Below are 13,232 nucleotides of genomic sequence, written 5' to 3'. Positions count from 1 at the left end.
TCATTAATCACCGAAACATACCTTGATGGCCTAGATGCTTACAATTTCCCCCTTTTTGGTGATTGATGACAACATAAACATAGATAACGAGAGAGCGAAAGAGATAAGGCACGAATAAGCACAAGCAAACTCGAAAAAAGAGAATCAAAGAATTCAATGGCTCAAACGAAATCCATAGATATGTCTCAAAAGCTCAGCATGCTCAAATGATAAATGTACATATCCATGAACTAACACCAAATATAATACAATAAGAAACATCAAAGGTCCTGATCACGAGCTCTCTCTAGTGCTACCCTCCCCCTGACTCTCACTCCCTCTCCCCCTTTGGCATCAAAGCCCAAAAAGGATAGCTACTGATCTGGTTGACGAGGGACGGCGAGGAAGCGATCCGGGTCATCATCATCGTCGTCGTCAGACGGAGGATCCTCGGTGACGGAAGGGAGCTGCTGATCTGATCTGCCGGCAGGTGCTGAGCTGACTGGAGGTGTAGCTGTCGTCGAGGCTCCGGTGCTAGCACTGCCGGGGAGAGGATCCGTGGAGGTAGTAGCCGGCTCAGCAGAGGATGTGTCAACATCTGAAGTAGTAAGAGCTGATGCTGCCGGCTGTGACGACTGCTGAACTAAGGACACCTCTCCGCCTCCCCCTGAAGGTAGTGGCTGTGGTATGACGGGGAGGCCAACTGACTGCACTGCTGAAGGTGATTCCTGGAAGAGTGAGGTCGTAGGCAGTGGAGAGAAGAGAGGACGACTCGCAGACCCAAGTAATGCTGACAATGAGAACATGATCTCCGGGGTCGCGGAAGAGGCTGGAGCAGTGGAGGCCGGAGCTGGTGTAACTGCAAGTGGTGGTGCTCCAGCACTCTGAAGACCTGTCTGTCCTGGCTGCTGTGGGGCGAGTCCGGTGTGAGAATATAGCTGTGAAATCATCCCGAACATGGCCATCATGCCCTGCTGCATCTGCTGAAACTGAGCGTCTGTCCTCTGAGATACTCGGTCAATGAGGCCGACAAAGCGCTCCTCTGTAGCAGCTCGCTCTCGGGCGGCCTCTCTCTGAATCTCGGCAAGCTGGGCCTCATGGGCCCTCCTGGCCTCCTTCTGTACACGGCGGTCCTCCCTCTGCTGTGTGACCAGCTGCTGCAGAAGTGCGGTGAGCTCAGACGGCTGAGACACCTGTGACTCTAAGACAGTAGTAGCAGCAACTGTCACTGGAGCTGGCTCTTCTGAACCCCCTGCCTCGTGATCATGACTCGCTGGAGCAGGTGCAGGGAAGTACTCCTCGTCCTCGGAGGAGTCTGACTCTAGGTCTGACCAATGAATCTCATCATCTCCTCCGGGAAGCTGTGCCTCTGCAGCTAGTAACACCTCATCCTCCTGAGCCACTCGGGCCTGTACCTCGGGTGACAGCCGTGCCATGGCAGCTCGATCTGCCTGTCTGCCTCTCCTTCTGTCTGAGGGTGCTGTCAGGCGGTAGACGGGGAACCAGGGAACCTCGTCCTGTCTGTAGACTGCACTGACGGGCGACTCAGCTGGCACTATCATAGAGCAAATGAAACTGATCCAGTGAGCATAAGGAAACTGTCGTACTACGCCCATCCCGTCAGTGATAACATCCTCAATCTCAGCCAAAATGAAATCAACAATATCGAACGGCTCGTGAGTGAGAATGTGAAGAAGCAGTAGCTGCTGGAGACCTGTGAACCCCTCTGGGTAGCCACTCCTCGGGAGTAAAGTCCTCCGAAGTGCCATGTGAACAACGTAAGCCTCTGGGGTCAGCAGGCTCGGTATTCTGGCGTAAGAAGCTGGAAAGGGCTGGCGGAAGCACTGTGAGATCGCCTCGTGTGAAGGTGCAATCCCGCCAATCATGGCCCTGCGAGGTGGATCAGCATCACCGTAGACCATCTCGTGCAGAGAGACGTCAACTAGGTCAACTCCTAAAATCCCAGCAAGTGTCGCTCTGGACAAACCAAACACTTGCCCCCCAAACATGAAGTGAACAGCTCTGCGCTCTGGGGCTATCCAAGCTGTGGCATAGAAAACTCTGACCCAATCCTCAATGTATCTGTTCCTCTCAATCGAGAGCAACCTGGGCAGACCCCTGAAGTGATCAAAGTGTTCCCTGAGATCGGCTCCCCCTGCAGTTGTCTTCAGTGAAACCCAGTCTAGTACTCTGTGAGGAAAGATCCTGTGGCCCCGCCTCTGATAGGTCTCGTAGAAACTGGCCTGAAGGAGCGTCCAGAATCTGCGATCAACCCTGCTGTCTCGTGTCACGGGGAACCACTCCTCCTCCTGTACACTCCACCTGAGCCTCTTGACCTTTGCCGCATTAGCCTTGGTCAAGTTCTGGAGCAGCACACCTGGCTCCAGACGCACGACAGTGTCCATGCGGAACACTGCGCGCTCGGCCGCTAGGACCTCGGCTCGTCGAGCTGCAGCTGCTGCTGCGGTGGACCTGCGAGGCTCCTGTGGCTGGTGGACTCCTCGCAGGTGAAGTCTCCTCTGCGGGGGACGTCTGCCGGGTGCGGCCAGAACATCGTAGAGCTGGTGACTGCTGTGTATCCTGCCCCTGAGACTGCTCTGACTGCTCTGACTCTGAATCTGAATCGGACTCTGCCGCTGAGAGTGACTGCGCTGACTCTACTGCTGCTGCTGCGGCTCTGGTGGCCCTGGCTCCTCTGACTCGGCCCATCCCTCTGCCTCTGCCTCTGCCCCTGGCTGGCGTGTCCCTGATAGCGAACGGACGAGCACGGCCTGACGCCTACTCCTCGGCGGCCTTAGCCACCATCTCGGCCCTCTCGGCCTCTCTGGCTGCGCGAGTCCGCTTGCGAGCGGGCTCCTCGACCACGATCTCCTTACCCTTCCTCTTGTCACGACCCATCTTGATCACAACTGGAGCACAAGACGCGGCGCGACGAAATAGGGCTAGCGAAAAGGAGCGTGGCGTGAATGCGGTGCAATGGTGCGTGGGTGGTGGCACGGTGGAGCTGCAGGGCGTGCGGAGCAAGAAGCACTGGTGCGGGCACGGTGACGCGCGGCCGGCGGATGGCGGCGGTGTGGTTGCAGTGCAGGCGGCGCAAAGGCGCGGCTGGGGTGGCGCGAGCGAGGCGACGGCGCGGAACGGCGGTGGCGGCGGCGCGGGAGCGCGCGTGAAGGTGCTGGCGCTGTGTCGCGCGGGCGGACGGCGGCGGCGTGGGCGCGTGCGTGCTGCAGACAGCGGCGCGGGTGGCGGTGCGAGGCGGCGCGGGCGGACGGCACAATGCGGCGCGGTGGCGGTGGTGACGACGAAGGCGAACAGGCGGCTGAAAAACACGAGTGAGCAAATGGGTCGTGAGCCGGCAAGAGAGAAATATGACATGTGGACCCCGCAATTTTTCTTATCGCCGGTTGATCCGACGCTTAGGTTTTGAACACCGGTTGATCGCGTCGGTGTAGTTGACCAGAAACCCTGCCAAAATTGTATCTGTACGCCGGTTGAACCGATGATCTGAAAAATGAACTCGTCGGTTGAACGATGCAAATAACAGTTGATTTACAGGTCAAAATTGTGTTCTGTTCATCGGTTGATCCGATGCTGCAAACTTTGTATACGCCGGTTGAACGCCTGAAATGACTGAGCTGTGGCTGACACTTAGTAACGCCGGTTAAACCGATGGGTATAGATCCATTGAACGTCGGTTTAACCGGTGAACCCAAAAACCCTCTCTCAGCTCACTTTTTCTATGCTAAGTCCAATGAACTTATAAGATTCAACTAAACTCAAGTTAATGGACTTGCATAGGCGACTTTACCCCTCAAATTAAATAGGATAGCTTAATAACTTAAATAGTTTTTCTTTTCAAAATCAAGGATAAGTCGCAAGAGAGACAAAGCTCCAAATTAAAATGTATGAGCCATGTCATAGGAATATTGAAGGAGGAAGGCTTCAAACTCACCATGACATTGCTCACTAGGCAATAACGCACCTAACACTTTACTCTTTTCACTTCTCATGAATTAAGATCTTGCAAGTAAAACAAGTCTCATCTTCATCAAGTGATCTCCTTTGTGACCCTTACGCATGCAATGATAATGCAAACTACAACCACATGCAAAGGAAAGGTAAACATGAAGTGCACAACTATATGACAAGAAATGCATAGCAAGAATTTAAAATCTACTTGTCAAGTTTGATCCCACGGAAAGCTTCATCATGATGGGCCTTTCTACAAGCCTAGAGGAAAACAAGTGGATCACCACCTCTAGCTAAACCCTTGCTCATCACTATCTTACCATGGTTAGACAAGTGTCCTATATGTATGCATTTTTCTATATGACATGGCAACTTACATGACGTTTGCCGCATCTAACACATTTAGCTCATTTCTTAGCCTAACAAAGGTACTCTCGTCTAAAAGTTTTGTGAAAATATCCGCCAATTGCTACTCGGATCTCACACCTTGAAGGGAAATGTCCCCCTTGGCTTCGTGATCACGCAAGAAGTGATGGCGAATATCAATGTGCTTTGTGCGAGAGTGTTGAACCGGATTCTTGGCAATTTTTACGGCACTTTCATTGTCACAAAGGAGTGGTATTCTTCCTAGTTTCACACCAAAGTCCAAAAGGATTTGCTTCATATATAGAATTTGGGCACAACATGCACCGGCAGCTATATATTCCGCTTCCGCGGTGGACAAAGCCACGGAATTTTGCTTCTTACTCGACCAATAAACTAGAGAACGCCCAAGCAAGTGGCAACCCCCGGAGGTACTCTTGCGATCGACACGGCTTCCGGCAAAATCCGAATCCGAGTATCCCAAGAGATCTAAGCTAGCGCCTTTGGGGTACCACAAGCCTATGCTAGGGGTGTGCTTGAGATACCGAAGGATCCTATTTACAGCCGAAAGATGTGATTCCTTAGGATTAGCTTGAAAACGGGCACACAAGCACACGCTAAACATTATATCGGGCCTAGATGCGGTAAGGTAAAGCAAAGACCCTATCATTAAACGATAGAGGGATTGATCAACAGGTTTACCGTCCACATCCAAGTCGAGATGTCCATTTGTAGCCATGGGAGTCTTAATTGGCTTACATTCATCCATCTTGAACTTCTTCAAGATATCTCTAGTATATTTTTCTTGATAGATGAATGTCCCTTCCTTCATTTGTTTAACTTGAAAACCAAGGAAGAAAGTCAATTCACCAATCATGGACATCTTGAATTCCCTAGACATCATGGTTGCAAACTTATGGCTTAGTAAATCATTAGTTGAGCCAAAAATAATATCGTCAACATAAATTTGACAAATGAAAAGGTCCCCATTTACGTCTTTTGTGAACAAAGTGGTGTCCACCCTCCCGATCTTGAAACCTTGCATGATTAGGAAGTTACGAAGTCTCTCATACCAAGCCCTTGGAGCTTGTTTGAGTCCATAGAGTGCCTTGTGCAACCTATAAACATGGTTAGGATTCCTCGGATCTACAAACCCGGAAGGTTGCTCAACATAAACAAGTTCGTTAATAAATCCATTTAAGAAAGCACTTTTCACATCCATTTGATATAACTTAATATTATGATGTGAAGAGTAAGCAAGAAGAATGCGGATAGCTTCAAGTCTTGCGACCGGAGCAAAAGTTTCACCAAAATCCAAACCTTCGACTTGAGAAAACCCTTTTGCCCCAAGTCTTGCTTTGTTGCGTAACACCACCCCATGTTCATCTTGCTTGTTTCGAAAGACCCACTTTGTGCCGATGATGTTCTTGTCTTTCGGTGGAGCTTCGAGGACCCATACTTCATTGCGGGTGAAATTATTCAACTCTTCTTGCATGGCCATCACCCAATCCGAGTCCTCAAGTGCTTCCTCTATGCTAGTGGGTTCAATACAAGAAACAAACGAGTGATGTTCGCAAAATGAAGCATGCTTAGAACGAGTTCTTACTCCTTTGGAAGGACTACCAATGATTTGACCAATTGGATGATCCTTGGAGATGCGACCATGCTTCACTAGCGGTATTTGCGTGGATGCTTGTTGGGGTGGATCATGAGTGACTTGTGCTTGTGGTGGAACATTTTGCTCTTCTTGTTCTTGGACTTGGGGTGTTGGCGTTGACACATTTTCTTGAGGTAGTGGATCAACTTTATCTTGATCTTTATTCACTTGGGGTGCCGTGGAGGTGTTTGGCAAAGATGAGGAAGTTCCTCCCTCTTGATCATTGTCTTCATGCACCTCCTCCGGCTTGATATCCCCAATGGACATTTTCTTTAAGGCTTCTTCAATCTCTTCATCCCCTACATTTTCATAGCCAACCACCTCCTCTTGGGAGCCATTAGATTCATCAAACTCCACATCACATGTTTCTTCAACTAACCCGGAGGTTTGATTGAATACTCTATATGCTTTGGAGTTTGATGCATAACCAAGAAAAAAACCTTCATCACATCTACTTTCAAACTTACCGAGACTTTTCTTCTTATAAATGAAGCATTTGCAACCAAAGACCCGAAAGTATGATATATTTGGTTTCTTCCCGGTGATGAGCTCATATGGAGTTTTCTTGAGGAGTCGGTGAGGATACACACGGTTGGATGCATGACACGCCGTGTTGATTGCTTCCGCCCAAAACTTCTCGGACGTGCCATAATCATCCAACATTGCTCTTGCTAGGGTGATGAGTGTCTTGTTCTTTCTTTCCACCACTCCATTTTGTTGAGGCGTGTAGGTAGCGGAAAACTCATGTTTGACTCCTTCTTCATCGCACCATTCTTCAATCTTCATATTTTTGAACTCGGTGCCGTTGTCACTCCGAATCTTCACGATTGGGGAATTATATTCGCTTTGAGCTTTTCTTGCAAATGACTTGAAGATTTCCGGAGTTTCACCCTTATCGCCTAGAAACATGACCCAAGTGTAACGTGAAAAATCATCAACAATTACTAGGCAATAGAGGTTACCACCAATGCTCTTGTATGAAGTTGGACCAAAGAGATCCATGTGTAGTAGCTCGAGCGGCTTGGAGGTAGACAACATCGTCTTGATAGGATGATGAGTTGCAACTTGTTTCCCGGCTTGACATGCTTTGCATAGCTTGTTCTTTTCAAAAGTGACGTCCTTTATGCCGGTGATCATCCCTCTCTTGTGGGCTTTCTTGAGGTTGCTCATGCCAATATGAGCAATTCTTCTATGCCAAAGCCACCCAAGAGACGACTTGGTGAAGAGGCAAGTCATGGTGGTTGTTTGCTTTGAAGAGAAATCCAGCAAATAGATATTGCCATGCCTAAACCCCGTGAATACCAATGACTTGTCTTTTTCATGAGTCACTACAACACCATTCTTGTCAAAGGCACACGTTAGTCCAAAATCACACAATTGTGCAATAGAAATGAGGTTAAAACTAAGTGCTTCTACAAACAAAACATTTGAAATGGATAAATCTTTTAAAATTGCAATTCTACCCAAATCTAAGACTTTCCCCTTTGAGTTATCACCATAGGTAACATGTTCATGATCGCCGGGGTCTTCAAGTGAGGTGAACATGCTATCATTGCCGGTCATATGTTGAGAGCAACCGCTATCAAGTACCCAATATTTTCCACCGGCTTTGTAGTTCACCTACACACATGAGAATTTATTTTTGAGTTTTCGGAACCCAAACAAGCTTTGGGCCTTGCACATGTGTGACAAGAGCTTTTGGGACCCAAAATTGCTTGGGGAGCTTCTTCTTCGACTCCTTAGCAATTTTGCCAATGAACTTGGCCTTCACCTTGCCCTTCACTTTACTCAAGAGAAAATGATTATTTTGGAACATTGATGAGTAATTCTTGGGTAATTTAGTAAGAGGACGTGATGGTAAAGTGCACTCCCTAGTGTGGTGCCCGGTGACTTGGCAATGTTGGCAATATGAGCCAACTTTCTTGATGAAGCTTGTCTTGATCTCCGGAGAAGGAGTTGTAGCCATGTTTGGCTCCGGAAATGAACCAAGACCTCTCTTACCATAGTCACGGGCATTGTTAAAGAGAATCTCCTTGTGGATGTATTCTCCCCTTGAGAGTTTCTCCACACTACTCTTGAGGCTAGCCACTTGATCCATCAATTCCTTTTCCCTAGAAGAGGCAAGCTTGGGCACAACATTAGTGGCATATGCATCAATGAGTAGGTCATCACATGAAGTAGAAGCATTGACCTTTTCATGAACAACTTTCTCAAGACTTGGGTCAATTACTTCATAAGCAAATTCAAGTTCTTAATACTTGTGAGCCAACTCCCTATGCTCTTGTTTGAGCTTTTTGTGTCTCTCTTCAACTTGCTTAGCAAGTACAAGTGACTCATTGTGCTTTTGAGCAAGTCATTGTACTTACTAAGTAAGTCGGAGTGGGCAAGATCTAACTTGGCATGAGTGCTCTCAAGAATTCTGACTTTGCCTTTTTCCCTCTTGATGACGGATGTATACTCATTGATGAGGTTAGTGAATTCATTAGGATCAAGCTCTCCATCACTATCATCTTCACTATCCACCTCACATACCTTGGTGTTACCTTTTGCCATGAGGCACATAGGAGGCGGTGGTAGAGGTGGTTCTTCATTGGTGAGGGCGATAGTGACAATGTCTTCTTCATCACTTGAGTCTTCGCTTGACGAGACATCGGTCACCCACTCTTGTTTCTCCACCAAGAAACTCTTCTTGGTGTGCCCTTTATTATTTGGGAAGAGTTTGGTCTTCTTGTCATGGGTCTTCTTCTTTCCAAATCTCTTATTTTTGTTCTTTCTCTCCTCTTCTTCATCATCGCTTGAATCGTGGCGATGCTTATTCTTGTTGTCCTTGTTTCTTTTATCCGGCTTGGGGCAATTTGGACGGATGTGTCCTTTTTCGCCACAATTGTAGCAAATCTTGTTATTGACATCCATTGGCCGGAACATTCCCTTCTTGGAGTCAAAGTTGAAGCCCTTCTTATTGATCTTCTCATTCAAGCGTGTGAACTTTCTCATCATGAGAGCAAGTTCTCCATCATCTTCAACATCGGATGAGCTCTCATGATGATCATCTTCTTCATTGCTAGAGCTTGAGTCTTGTTTGACCATTTTGAGCTTGCGGGATTTGTTTGTCTTGGTCTTTAGAGCAATTGATTTGCTTGATGTTGGCTCTTCGGTCATACCAAGAATGCTCATTTCATGAGCGCGAATTTCGCCCACAAGTTCTCCTACTTCCATTGTGGCGAGATCCTCCTTTTGAAGCATAGCATTGATAATGTTATACTTGGGCTTCGGGAGGAGCATGAGGATCTTGCGGTTGATGGATGCACTGTCAATTTTGGATATTTCAAGTGCATTAATGTCTTTGACAATAACATTCAAGCGAGAATACATATCATTGCAATTTTCATGAGCTAGCATTTTGAAGGAATCATACTTAGCTCTAAACAAGTGATATTTTTGCTCACGAACTTTGGTGGAACCTTCATGAATCTCAATGAGCTCCTTCCAAATATCACTTGCTAGATCCATACCATTAACTCTAGCAAAGACCTTCTCACTAATAGCTTCGAAAATTGCATTTCTAGCTCTAGCATTCCATTTTAATTGGTCGGGGGTGGGATCTCCGGTGAACCCGACTTTAGTTGCCAACCATACTTCGGGGGCAATCGCATCAAGGTATGCGGCCATGCGAACTTTCCAATCGGCAAAGTTCTTGCCCTCGAAGTGAGGCGGCGAACCACCCATCTTGGTCATAGCTCTAGGCGGTGAAACCTAATGATCCAAATGAGCAACGAGGCTCTGATACCAATTGAAAGGATCGATGGACCAAGAGGGGGGTGAATTGGGCCTTTTTCAATTTCTAAAACAAGATAAAGCAACCTTAACCTATGCAAAACTAGAAAGGCACCAATTCACCAACCGGATAACTAAACAACCTACACAAGCTAGATAAGATAAAAAGAGATAAAGCCTAGCAAGGTAGAGCTAACTAGTGATATCTAAATCAAGCACATGAATGAATTGCATGAAAGATAATGCTTGAATAAGTAAAGTGGATAAGGGACAACCGGATTTTTCCCGTGGTATCGATGTGTTGGCACACACCCCTAATCCACGTTGTGACACTCACAAAGAGTATTGTCACCTCCCAAGTCACCAAGACGAGGGCGCTCACTAAGAGTCTCCGTTCACCATCCCGGTGTGGTGGAGATCAAGCCACGTACAAATCTCTTCTCCGGGCTTCCACAATCCTTGGCAAGCTCCGCGAGAATCACCTCGATCACCAAGATCACCTAGGTGATGCCAATCACCAAGAGTAACAAGCTAAGGCCTTCACTTGAGTAAGAACCAATCACCAATAATGGATGCACACAAGCTTCTCTCTATTCAAGTCCTTAATCTTGCTTCTTGAATGATTGAATGAACAAGTGTATGAAATGTTGAAGCTCAAGGTGGCTCTTGACTAAAGTATGTGTGTTTGGGTGTAGCCTGGTGTCAAGAGTGGTAGAATGACCCATTGGAGGGATATATATAAGCAGCTCACACGAATAGAGCCGTTGGAGAAAAAGCTGCCAGAAAACTGCGTAGCGCCGGTTAATCCGACGTCCCTCGAATTGTCATCATCGGTTTAACCGGTGAATGTAAACTGCCCCTTCTGAAAACTAGCCGTTACAGCTTGGGCAGATTAACCGTCGCTGCATCGGTTTAACCGGTGAGTGTAGTCATCCATTGATCAACTGAAATACCAAGTCACTGGACAACTGCACCGACGTCCAATTTCAAATAGCGTCGGTTTAACCGGTGAGTGTAGTTGTCCACTGATCAACTGAAAACCGAGTCTCTGGACAACTGCACCGACGTCCAATTTCAAATAACGTCGGCTTAACCGGTGTATTGACTTGTCCTGACCTGTAGACCATGTTTAACCGACGTATAGAAAACTTGAGGCGTCGGTTAATCCGGTGATAAGGATTTTTCTGATTTTGCCTTTGCTGACTTGAGTCTTGAATGAAATCCAAATATTTCTTGAGATATAAGTTAAGAACCACTTATTTGAGCTTCTAGAAACCTGAGTGACCATTGTGTGCATCCATTTTCAAATGACCAAGTCCATGCTCAAGTTACTAAGCCTGAACCACTCTTAATAGTGCGATCACTACAAAACTATAAAACCTATACTAACCTAAGTGTCCTGCTCAACCTTATGACACTTAGGACTAGAAAGATACTTAGTCTTGACATATTATTGAGTTGAATGCCGAGATCGCCTTTTTGAATAATGAAAATTAGGGGCCTCTTTTGACATATAACCAAATGAGCGATAATGATCTATAAAGCTGCATAAACTCATTAGTCACAATAATGGTTGTCATTAATCACCGAAACATACCTTGAGGGCCTAGATGCTTACACATACTGAGGGCAATACTAGATTTGCAGCAGGGGTGTGTGGAGACCGGAGAGCCGCCCAAGTAGCGTGATGTTCGCAGTAGGTGGTGCATGAGACATATCGGTGCAAACTTTTTCAGCCAATTCAAGAACAAGCACCTTATGGATATGTTCAAGAGGCTATGCAAGGAAACGAATCAGCAAAAATTTAACAAGCAGTGGCAGAAACTTGATGAACTGACCGGGAAGAAAAGAGCCGAGGACGCATCAAAAAATATAACTGCACATGATGAAGCAGAGGCTTTGTACCCTTTGCCAACAGATACTGCACTTACTCGCAGAAGGTCTGGCTTAGTGGTGAAAAACTTTTCTGAATGAATTGAGAATGAACCTAAAGAGAAGTGGGCGTTATTTTATGATACCGATGGTGCAAGGTACGGCATAATGACCACCAACTTCGCCGAGGTTTACAATTGGGTGCTGCGAGGTGTTCGTGGGCTTCCACTGGTTGCAATTGTGGAATTAATCGTCCGGGGATGTACCGATTAGTTTAGGGACCGGTTCATTAAAAATCAGGTATTCATACGAGATTCTGACATAAATTTTGGATTCATGGTAACACAATATATGACTAAGAAGGCAGAAAGCGCCCGGTTACACCACGTACGGCAATGTGGAACACAGGTCATGCTACAGATGGAAAACTTCCTGTTGCATCAAGGAGTGAGAGACGTCGCCGATCGAGTGCTAGTACGTCATCTGGCATCATTTAGTTGCAATTTTATTTGAACGTTGTTTACTCATGTGTAATATTTGCCGGGTTGAGATTGTATCACACCTGGATGTGTATTTGTAATATTTGCCGCATTGACTGAAGACAGAATATTTGGATTCTACGTTGCAAAACGTTATCGTTTAACTATCTTCGTACGAGTTTTAGATACCGTAATCTTCTTCGTAAAATTGAATTAAAATTTTATATGCATACATAAGAGTATGGTGAATAAATTTTGTATTTGAAAAAAGTCTGAATTTCAAATAGCCTGTGAAACATAAATTCTACGAAGTATAGAAGTCTGAGTTTGAAATAGCCTGCGGGGGGACCTCCCGCCCGCTGGCCGGGCGGGTGGCGTCCCGCCCACTGACCGGGCGGGATGCCTCCCGCCCACTGGCCGCCCACTTTTCTTATTCGCGAAGTGGCCCCTGAAATTTTTCTTCGAACCTCCCGCCCGATGGGTGGGCGGGAGGCTCCTTTCCGCCCGTTCAGCGGGCGGGAGGCACCCATTTCTCAAAATTTTCCCAACTGGCACCCCTTTTACAAATTTTAATTTTTTTAATCCCTTTTTTAGAAAAACTCATCAAAGATAAACCCAAGGAGACAGTCCAACACACAGTGGCCCAGCCGCAAGGTGAACTGGCCACCGTGCGGGGCCCACCAACTAGCTTATCTGCCACCGTACGAAGGATATGCTTTCACGTGGGAAGTGGGGCCTGAAGCGAAGCTGCGTACAAGATCCCACATGGCAGTGACTCCGTATTACCAGGGGCGGGAACATGGTTGCTCCGGTTCCGATTATTTTTTATTTTGAAGGTTTGATTTAAAAAATTTAAAAATCGGATGACTCCAGAATCGAGAATCGAGACTAGATTTTCTAAAATCAAACCTTTAAAATTTAAAATAATCGGAATCAAACAGCACGTAGAAGCACGCTGTCCACTACTCCACTCGCAGTGCGCGGCAAGTGGCTCGCCAGATCAGCGTGTCAGTGGGAGCACGAAAAAGTTGCCAGGCGGGGTCCACGCGGTAGTGTGCGAGCCTCAATGGCGTGTGGGGCCCGAGGAGTGGTGCTCATCCGACGTGGCTCCGTTCGACGGCCGCCGCCACCACTTGGGC

Source organism: Panicum hallii, chromosome 1, assembly GCF_002211085.1.
Source record: "Panicum hallii strain FIL2 chromosome 1, PHallii_v3.1, whole genome shotgun sequence".
NCBI lineage: Eukaryota > Viridiplantae > Streptophyta > Magnoliopsida > Poales > Poaceae > Panicum > Panicum hallii.
This window is presented reverse-complemented; position numbering follows the sequence as displayed.